Below are 11126 nucleotides of genomic sequence, written 5' to 3'. Positions count from 1 at the left end.
CAGATAATCTCAACAAGACCCACACCAAGACACATTATAATCAAACTTAAAAAGACAAAGCAAATCTTGAAAGCAGCAAGAAAGAAGTGAACCATCACACCCAAGGGGTCCTCAGTAAGATGATCTGCAGTTTTCTCATCAGGAATTTTGGGGTCCAGAAGACAATGGGCGGGTACATTCCAAGCGCTGAAACAAAACTGTCAACCAAAATCCTATATCCAGCAAAACCGTCCTGCAAAAGTCAGGGAGAGGGGCTGGCCCCATGGCCAAGTGGTTAAGTTCGTGCACTCTGCTGCAGGCAGCCCAGTGTTTCGTTGGTTCAAATCCTGGGCGTAGACATGGCACCGCTTGTCAGGCCATGTTGGGGCGGCGTTCCCACGTGCCACAACTAGAAGGACCCACAATGAAGAATATACAGCTATGTACCCGGGGGCTTTGGGGAGAAAAAGGAAAGAAATAAAATCTTTAAAAAAAAAAAAAAGGGAGAAATCAAGACATTCCCAGATAAAAGCTGAGGGAGTTTGAGGCCACTAGACCTGCCCTGAAGAAATGCTCAAAGGAAACCTGCAAGGTGAAATGAAAGGACACTAGAAAGACAGTACCTCAGAGCCATATGGAGAAATAAAGATCTTAGTAAAGGTAAATACATGGGTGATTATAAAAGCTAGTATTATTATAACAATGGTTTATAACTGTACTTTTGTTTTAGACAGTTTAAGAAATATTTAAAGACAAAAATGTAAAAGCTACTAGTACTGTAACTTTGGGTTTGTAATTCCAAATCTTGTTTTTTACTTAATTTAGGAGACTAACGTTTAGAAGAATTATTAGTTTGTTTTGGGGCACACAATGTACAAAGATGCAATTTTGTGACATCAACAATCAAAAGGGGTGGGGAAGGAGCCGTAAAGGAGCAGAGTTTTTGCGTGTTACTGAAGTTAAGCTGCTGTAAATTCCAACTAGAGTGTTACAACTTTAGGATGTTAAATGTAATCTGCATGGTAACCACAAAGAAAATAGCTATAGGACATACAGAGAAGGAAATTAAGCAGGAATTTAAACATTTCACGACAAAAAATCAACTAAACACAAAAGAAGACAAGAATGCAGGAAATGAGGAACAAAAAAGCTATAGGGCGTATGGAAAACGAATAGTACAACAGAATTTAGTTCCTCCTTATCAGTAATGAAACATAATTGATTAGCATCTGATCAAAAGATGAGATTGCAGAATAGATAAAAACACATGATCCCACAATACCATCTACAGGGGACTCACTGAGATTCAAAGATACAAACAGGTTGAAAATGAAAGAATGGAGAAAGATATTCCATGCAAATAGCAACCAAAAGAGAGCAGGAGTGGTTATACTAACGTCAGATAAAATAAACTTTAATTAAAAAAAGATTACGAGAGACAAGGACATTATATACCAATAAAACATTCAATATGGCAAGAAGATATAACAGTTATAAACATTTATACACCTAATGACAGACCATCAAAATAATGAAGCAAAAATTGACAGAATTAATGGCGCCCACTGGAGTCTGTGTCAGCACGCCTGGACCAGTTCAGAACAATGGCCCCCACCAATGTCTCAGTCTCCGGAGAGCTCCCTCCTCTCACCAAGATGCCCCTAGAGCTCACCAGACAGGCCAGCCTCAATGAAGCAGCTGAGAAGTATTATGATCTGGCAGCCAAGCTGAGGGCTAATGATGGGGCCTATCCAGAGATGTACTGCTGTTAAGAAGAATACGCTCTGTTTATAAGATATCATCCGGAAACATATGTGATTAGTGGAAATGTTAAGTTGTAGATTTATCGCTATATCTCAACGCCACCAGCTTGTACACACACAGAAGAGGGGGCATGAAAGGATATGTGTGAGAGAATAAGTACCAACATGCACACATTGGTTTGGATGGGAAGGAAGAAATGGAAATTATGAACCTTCTCTGGAGAAATACATTTGTGTTCCTTCAAGAGCCATGCTTCTCATGGAGCATCCCCAACTGGCCTGCTGTCTTTATGGCTGCCTCTATGCTTTAGAGATAATCCTGCCTTCTCCCAAATGGTGTACTTGTGCAGCATTCTCTCCTACACAGAGGCCAGACTCAACTGCTCCCAGCCTCACATGGAGGCTCAGGGACTTCCTCCATCCCATCGTTCCACCATCCCTTAGAGCATCAGCCTCTTCTGCATGGTCACATGACTGTGTGATAATGTGTTGGAGAGCAAAATAAAGGAAGCTCAGGGTAAGGGGTTCCTTTTATGCAGGTTACACAATCCATTCTGTTCACATTTCATTAGTGAGAACTTAATTATGTGGCCAAAGCTAGCCACAAGGCAAAGTGGGAAATATTACATCTAGCTGACAGCCATGTACCAAGGAAGAAGGGAAAACCAGATGGTACTAGAGAAGCAATCAGCAATCTCCACCATATTGTTTATATTGTTTTCATTGTTTACTCTTACCTTTGTAAATACAAGTTTCTATTTATAATAAGTTGTTTTGCATAGTTCGATGAAATAAAAATAGCATCCATGTTCTTGCTATCCCCATGATTAAAAATAAACCTTTTTATCATGAAAAAAATTGACAGAATTAAAGGGAGAAATAGCTCTACAATAGTAGTTGGAGACTTCAATACTCCACTCACAATAATGGAGAGATCAACCGACAGAATATAAGTAAGGAAATAGAGGGCTTACGATAAACCAACCAGATCTAACAGACATACAGAACTCTCCACCCAACAACAAGAATGTGCATTCTTCTCAAGTGCACTTGGGACATTGTCCAGAATAGACTATATGTTAGGTGACAAATTACATCTCAATAGATTTAAAAAGGTAAATATCGTACAAAGCTTCTTCTCTGGCTACAATGAGATGAAGTTAGAAATCAATAACATAAAACTGGAAAATTCACAAAATTTTGGAAATTAACACGCTTAACCAATGGATCAAAGAAAAATCACAAGGGAAATTAGAAAATACCTGGAAACAAATGAAAGTGGAAACACAAGATACAAAAACTTATGGGATGCAGCAAAAGCAATGCTGAGGGGGAAGTTTATAGCTATAAATGCTTATGTTAAAAATTAAGAAAGATTGCAAATCAACAACCTAACTTTACAACTTAAGGAACTAGAAAACAAAGAACAAACTAACCCTAAAGCTAGCAGAAGGAAGGAAATAATAAAGATTAGAGCAGATTGAAAAAACTAATATTTTATTTGAAAAACCTACCTATTTCAATAAGCTCTCAATTATAATATTCCCCAGGAAAGTTGTTTGTTTTCATTTTTGGTTTTGGGGTTTTTTTTACTTTTCAGTTGAAATAGCAATGTGTGTAAGATGCAATGTTCTGGCTTTCAATCTGACAAGCTTTTGCAATAGCTAGAATACATGGTAGGCATAATCCTTTCTAAACGTTCTTTTTGAATGTTTTGGTAAGGAATGATTTCTGGGTGTGCTGAAGGATTGGTGCCATGGGTGCCATCTGAGACAGGGGTTTATTGTTCTCTATTCCTGTCCTTTTTCACATGGGCCACTCTTTATGTCTTCCTCCTTCTCTCCTTCCCTTTCTCTTCTTTTGATTTTTTTCTTCTATTGAACAATATTATCGAGTGCCTACAATATGCCAGGCATTGCTCTCTTGAAATTTACTATCTTGTGAAGAAGGTAAACAATAAGCAACTTAAACGAGTGAAAATATTCGCTATGAATAGGCTGGGACAGGAGTGAGAGAGAGCAGGGCAATGTTGCATTGGAGGCTGAGGAACAGCTACTGGCCTCACGGGGAAGCTGAAACCTGAATGATAAGAAAGCAAGCTGTTTCTTCTTGTGTTTTTTTTCCCTTCACTCTAGCCCACAGATTAAACAACAAACAAAGATTAGAGCAGAGATAACTGAAATAAGGAATAGAAAAACTATAGAGTAAACCAGTGAAACCAAAAGTTAGTTCTTCAAAAAGATCAACAAAATTGACCAACCTTTAGGTAGATGGGCGGGGGGGAAAAAAGGCGAGAAGATTCAAATTACTAAAATGAAAAATGAAAGTGGGGACATTACTACCTATTCTACAGAAATAAAAAGGATTATAACAGAGTACAATGAATAATTGTATGCCAAAATATTGGATAACCTAGAGAAAATGGGCAAATTCCTAGAAACACAAAATCAACCAGGACTAAATCAGGAAGAAGTAGAAAAGTTGAGTAGACCTATAACTAGTAAGGAGAGCGAATCAGTAATCAAAATGTCCCAGGAAAGAAAAGCCCTGGGCCTGATGGTTCACTGGTGAATTCCACCAACATTTAAAGAAGAATTAATATCCATCCTTTTCAAACTTTTACAAAAAATTGAAGAGGAGGGAACACTTCCTAGTTCATTCTATGAGGCAAACATAACCTTGATACCCAAGACAGAAAAGACCTACAGGGGCCAGCCTTGTGACCAAGCGGTTAAGTTCGCACGTTCCACTTCAGCGGCCCAGGGTTTCGCTGGTTCAGATCCCGGGCGCGGACGTGGCTCCACTGATCAGGCCACGCTGAGGCAGCGTCCCACATGCCACAACTAGAAGGACCCACAACTAAAAATACACAACTATGTACCAGGGCTCTTGGGGAGAAAAAGGAAAAATAAAATCTTTTAAAAAAGAAAAGAAAAGACACTACAAGGAAAGAAAGCTACAGACTCTTATAAACATTGATGCAAAAATCACCAAAAAAATACCAGCAAACAGAATTCAGCAGCATATTAAAAGTACTATACACTACAACCAAGTGGGATCTATTCCTGGAATGCAAGGATGGTTCAACATGTGACAATCAATTAATGTAATAGGCCATGAGAACAAGATGAAGGGAAAAACCCATAGTCATCTCAATTGATGTAGAAAAAGCATTTGACAAAGTTTAACATCATTTCATGATAAAAAAGAAAAAACAACAAAATAGGAATAGAAGGAAACTACATTCATATACTAAAAGCCACATATGAAAAACTTGCAGTGAACATAATACTCAATGGTGAAAGACTGAAAGCTTTTCCTCTAAGATCAGGAACAAGGCAAGCATGCCTGCTTTCACCACTTCTATTCAACATAGTATCGAAGTTCCAACCAGAGAAATTAGGCCAGAAAAAGAAAGAAAAGGTATCTACATTGGAAATCAAGTGGTAAAATTATTTCTGTTTGCAGATGATGTGCTCTTATATGTAGAAAGTCCTGAAGACTCCACAAAAAAAGTTGTTAGATATTTTGTTTTTAAAGTTTGGCCCTGAGCTGACATCTGTGGCCAATCTTCTTTTTTTCTTCTTCTTCTCCCCAAAGCCCCCCAGTACATACTTGTGTATTCTAGTTGTAGGTCCTTCTGGCTCTGATGTGGGACGCTGCCTCAGCATGGCCTGATGAGTGATGCTAGGTCCATGCCCAGGATCTGAACTGGCAAAACCCTGGGCTGCTGAAGCTCAGTGCACAAACTTAACCACTCAGCCACAGGGCTGGCCCCAAAAAAAGCTGTTAGATCTAACAAGTGAATTCAGGAAAGTGGTAGGATACAAAGTCAACACACACAAAACAGTGCATTTCTATACACAATGAATGATCTGAAAAGGGAATTGTAAAAACAATTCCATTCACAATAGCATCATGAAGAATAAAGTACTTATGAATTAACTTAACCAAGGAGGTGAAGATTTGTATAATGAAAACTATAAAACATTGCTGAAAGAAATTAAAGAAGACATAAAGAAATGGAAATACATCCCATGTTCATGGATTGGAAGACTTACTATTGTTAAAATGTCAATATTACCCAAAGCAATCTACAGATTCAATGCAATCCCTATCAAAACCCCAATGACCAGGGCTGGCCCAATGACTGGTGCTGCAGCAGTTAAGTGCACACGTCCCACTTCAGCGGTCCGGGGTTCACCGGTTCGATCCCAGGTGCGGACCTGGCACCGCTTGGCACACCATGCTGTGGCAGGCGTCCCACATATAAAGTGGAGGAAGATGGGCATAGATGTTAGCTCAGGGCCAGTCTTCCTCAGCAAAAAGAGGAGGATTGGCAGCAGATGTTAGCTCAGGGCTAATCTTCCTCAAAAAAAAAAAATCCCAATGACATTTTTTGCAGAAATAGAAAAACTCATCCAAAAATTCATATGGAATCTCAAGGGACTCCAAATAGCCAAAACCACCTTGAAAAAGAAGGACAAAGGGCTAAGACCATTCAATGGGGAAAGCATAGTCTTTTCAACAAATAGTGCTAGGAAAACTGGATATCCACATGCAAAAGAACACAGTTGGACCCTTACCTAACACCATATACAAAAATTAACTCAAAATGGATAAAGGACCTAAAGGTAAAACTTAAATCAATACAACTCGTAGAAGAAAACATGGAGCAAAAGCTTCTTGACTTGGGATTTGGCAATGGCTTCTTGGCTAGGACACCAAAGGCACAGGTAAAAAAGGAAAAGATAGAGAAATTAGACTTTGAGAATTTAAAAACTTTGTACATCAAACGACACTATGCACAGAGTAAAAAGACAACCAACAGAATGGGAGAAGATATTTGCAAATCACATTTCTGATTAGGGATTCATATCCAGAATATACAGAGAACTCCTAAATCTCAACAACAACAAAAAACCAGATTGAAAGATGGGCAAAGGACTTGAATAGACATTTCTCCAAAGATAATACGAATGGCCAATAAGCACATGAAAAGATACCAAAATCACTAGTTATCAGGGAAATGCAAATCAACACTATAATGAGATACCATCTCACATCCATCTTTCTATCAAAAGAACAGAAGACAACAGGTGTCAGTGAGGATGTGGAGAACTAGGAATCTTTTTCACTGTCGATGGGAATGTAAACTGGTGCAGCCACTGTGGAAAATAGTCTGGAGGTTCCTCAAAAAATTAAAATAGAATTATCATATGACCCAGCAATTCCACTTCTGGGTGTATACCCAAAAGATTTGAAAGCAGGTTCTCCAAGAGATATTTGTATGTTCATGTTCATAGCAGCATTATTTACAATAGCTAAAACGTGGAAGCAACCCAAGTGTCCACGACTGATGAATGGATGAGTAAAATGTGGTATAGGTTTCCCCCTCTATCTGAAAGCTCCCTTTTTGCCATTTCATTTTAACAAAAGACCTACGTTAGCACCCATTTTCACTAACCTAAAGAAATCCAAAGAGGATTTATGCTTTTAGGAAAAAAGGCAAACAGCAAAAATAGCATTCAGGGGCCAGCCCCGTGGCTAGTGGTTAAGGTTGGTGCGCTCCGCTTCGGCAGCCCGGGTTTGGTTCCTGGGTGCAGACCTACCCCACTCGCTGGTGGCCACGCTGTGGCAGTGTCCTGCATACAAAATAGAGGAAGTTTGACACAGATGTTAGCTCAGGGCATGTCTACCTCACTAAAAAAGAAAAGAGAGAGAAAGAAATAGAAAATAGCATTCAGGGTTCGTTTCGCAGTGAGTTGTCACGGGGGCAGCTCACACCCTGTGCAGCGACGGTGGCGCACCAAGCTCCTTTCCTGGGAACCACACTCAGCACCTCAGCATGCAGCAGCCACAGCTGTGAACTGTGCCCGTGCGCATCTGTGCTTTATCCCCCTTTATTCTGGAGGTTATTATTTGGGTCTGGGAATGCTCAAAAATTTTCCCCATATAAATTAATGAAAATTGCTTCTTCACCCTAAGTCATTTTGGCTTCCAAAGGGCTTCATAGGAACGCTTCACCGTTACATAGCAGGGAAAACTTGCGCATACACACAATGGAAGCTTATTCAGCCTTAAAAAGGAAGGAAACTCTGTAATATGATACAGCACGGACGAATCTCGAGGACATCACGCTAAGTGAAAAGTCAGTCACAAAAAGACAAATACTGTAGGAATCCACTTATATGAGGTACTTAAAGTAGCCATACACATAGACGCAGAAAGTAGAATAGTGGCCCAGGGGCTGCAGCAGGGGAGAATGAGGAGTTATTGTCTAACGGGGACAGAGTCTCAGTTTTACAAGATGAAAAGAGTTACGGCGATGGATGGTGGTGATGGCTGCGCAGCGAGGTGAATGCATTTAATACCACTGAACTCTACACTCAAATATGGCTAAATGGCAAACTTTATGTCATGTGTATTGTAACAAAATTTTTTTTAAAAGACACCAGTGAGCGGCCAGCTGTGTGTGCTCCGAAAGTATAAGCTGCTTTAGTGATCTTGGATAGTTTTCCCAAAGTCAGTGTTTGGAGTTGATGGTGAAAAGAAGATAACGCTCGTTTATTCCAGAGACATCGGTTGAGTGTCTATAACTGTGTGCTTAGCATTTTGTTCAACTTTTGGAAATAGCTCATCTCTTAAAGATATTTAAAGGTCTGTCTATCTGAGAGGAAGATGGCTGGTAACATACCTGGGTGGCAGTGGAGCGCTCAACTGCCAGCTGTATGTCTCACTCACCCGCTCAGAGGAAACGGGGACCCTCAGCCCGCACAGGTCAAGGGTCAATGAAGGGAAGAGATGAGTGCCCACTGTGCCCCTCATCTTTGGATATGGATGTTTCTGTTTTTCTAGGGCACGACATTCCCTGGAAAAATTGCTCTTATGTTCAAATGGGAATTTGGCTAGTTGTCCCTGTTGGGGAAGTGGGAGAATGCCCCCCTTTTCCTTAAGGTTCTTACGGCTGGTCAAATAATCCAAGAGGCAGGTTAGCAGGAGAAAATCAAACAAAGTTTAATAGCATGTGTACACGAGAGAAACCCAGAAGAAGCTGAGTAACTCAGCGGTCTGGCCGAGGCTGCCCGTTTAAGTGTCCAGCTAAAGACAAGGAGGATGTTGAGGACAGTGATTTGGGGCTTCAAAGAGGAGGAAGACAATTTACATAGAGATGGAACGCCAACGTTTGTTAAATGGGTTTTGCTGGGCCCCAAAAATGGGCTTGTTGGTGTCCTTTTATCACAGTTTCCATCCTACTACAGCTCTCCCACGGTGCGGGCTCTGTCCTGGAACAGGCCTCCTGTGCTGAAGTCTTTTAGGCAGTTTGGGGGGGGAGGGGTGGTGGGGTCGGATGCTCTTCCTGAGCCTTTGAGCCTTTATGGTCTTAGCTCGAAATAGTCCGCATACCAGAGTGGCGCATCTCGGGGCGGCCGGCCCTGAACCCCATCAATTCCATCCTCTGAAACCTCCCTGGAAGTTTCACAAATTAAAAGCTGAGCTGGTGACTGTGGAGAGAAAAATCGAGTTAGTAGCCAAGTGGTAAGAAATCCGCAAAGAGAGAAAAGACCATAGAGCAGAATGAGGATAAACAAGCAGAAAAGGACAAACGGTAGCACATTTCCCCACACTACGTTAAACCGGCTCCCCAATCCTGGAGATAAGTCTGTCCTACAAAATGTGTGGGCTTCATTTATCTGATGGAAAATGTCAATCTTCTCTTTTAATAGATATCGGTTAGATAGTACTCGCCCAGTTTGATTCACATAAAAGCAACATTTTTCAGCGATGATACCCAGGCTCCTCCTTGCTGGGCAGTCCGCGCATCGAGAACACGTGGATTATGGAGGACCACAGAGGCTCGGCTGCTCGTCTCTGGCTGGAGTATTCTCAAAGTCTGCATGGTGGTGTTGCAGTCTTGTTCCGTCACCCTTCGTATGGGCTGAACAATGAACAACGGCAATTTTGGAAGGGAGGAGAAGAGCTTATAATCAGGCTGCAATTAAATGTCCATTAGCAACAGGAATTCCGCAGAAGTTAAGAATCCATGGGATTTCCAAATTGTGCCCACAGCATGGCAGACTCCAAGAGCGTATCTGGAGTCTGTGTAAATAGAGGCAGTTTTTCCTTCTGCCAATGTGCAGGCTCTAGTAAGAGCTATGAGTTCAGCAGCTTGGGCTGATTTTACAGTAGGCAAAGAATAAACTTCAAGCGTTCCACGTGGGGAAACTATGGCATAACCAGTTATTATGTTTCCCTGGAAATTTCACTTACAGAAGCCATCACAAACCAGAAGTCAGTCTGGATTGTCTAAACGGATGTCCGAGAGATCCTCTCGTGGCGTTGAGACCACTTCTGTAGTTTCGAGGCCATCATGTGGGATGGAGTGGGGCTCTCCATCCTCAGGAGGGGCAGTAGAGTAGCTGGATTTAAAATGTTAGAATGATGTAAGATGACGGAAGGGTTGGTTAAAAGAGCCTGCCCACAGGTGGCCTGTCGCCGTGTAGAGAGGCGTTGGATCTTACGTACTTGCAAGATAGCGGACACAGCATGGGGGACACAGAGATGAATGGGAGAGCCTAATGGTAAAGTACTGGCTTTGTCAATCAGGGTGGCAGCTGCGGCCACCGCACGTAAGCATGGGGGCATACCTCATGCCACAGGGTCTAGTTGGCATGAGAAGTATGCTATAGGGTGCACTTGAGAGGCAAAAGATTGTCCCAGAATGCCTGCAGCAATTCCATTATTTTCATGACAGTGTAGATGAAAAGGTTTGTCAAAATTTGGTAAACCGAGAGCTGGAGGAGTGGACAGAGCTAACTGTAAGGCTTCGAAGGAGGGTGATGCCTCTGAAGGCCAGGAGATAGGCTCTGGAGTGATATCCGGGGGAAGAGCATACAGCAGTTTAGCAAGGGCTGCAGAATTAGGAATCCATTGGCTGCAGTAACCAGCTGCCCCTAGAAATTTGCATAATTGTTTTTTCGTTTTGGGGAGAGGAATGGACAAAATTGACTCACGGCGTTTGGGGGTTGGCTTTGGAATGCCCTGAGATGTCTCATGCCCTAAGCAGGTACCAGTCATTTGCACCCACTGAAGTTTAGATCTGGAGGCTTCATGGCCTCGTTCAGCTAGTGCCCTCAGGAGAGTGAGGGGCCTGTGAGGGCTCCCTGCTCAGTTTGATTACAGAGTCGAAGGTCATCCACAGACTGAGCAGTAGTGGAGCCTTGAGTAAGGGCTGCAGAATCCAAGTCAGCTTTAAGGACCTGGGAAAATACTGAGGGGCCTCACAATATCCCTGAGTCCATGTTAATTGTCTCCCTTTAAACGTAAATGCAAAAAGAACATGAGTCAGGGTGCAATGGGATCGAGAAGAGAGCAGAACAGAGG

The sequence above is a fragment of the Equus asinus genome, chromosome 13, assembly GCF_041296235.1.
Source record: "Equus asinus isolate D_3611 breed Donkey chromosome 13, EquAss-T2T_v2, whole genome shotgun sequence".
In the NCBI taxonomy this organism is placed as follows: domain Eukaryota; kingdom Metazoa; phylum Chordata; class Mammalia; order Perissodactyla; family Equidae; genus Equus; species Equus asinus.
Note: the sequence above shows the minus strand (reverse complement) of the source record.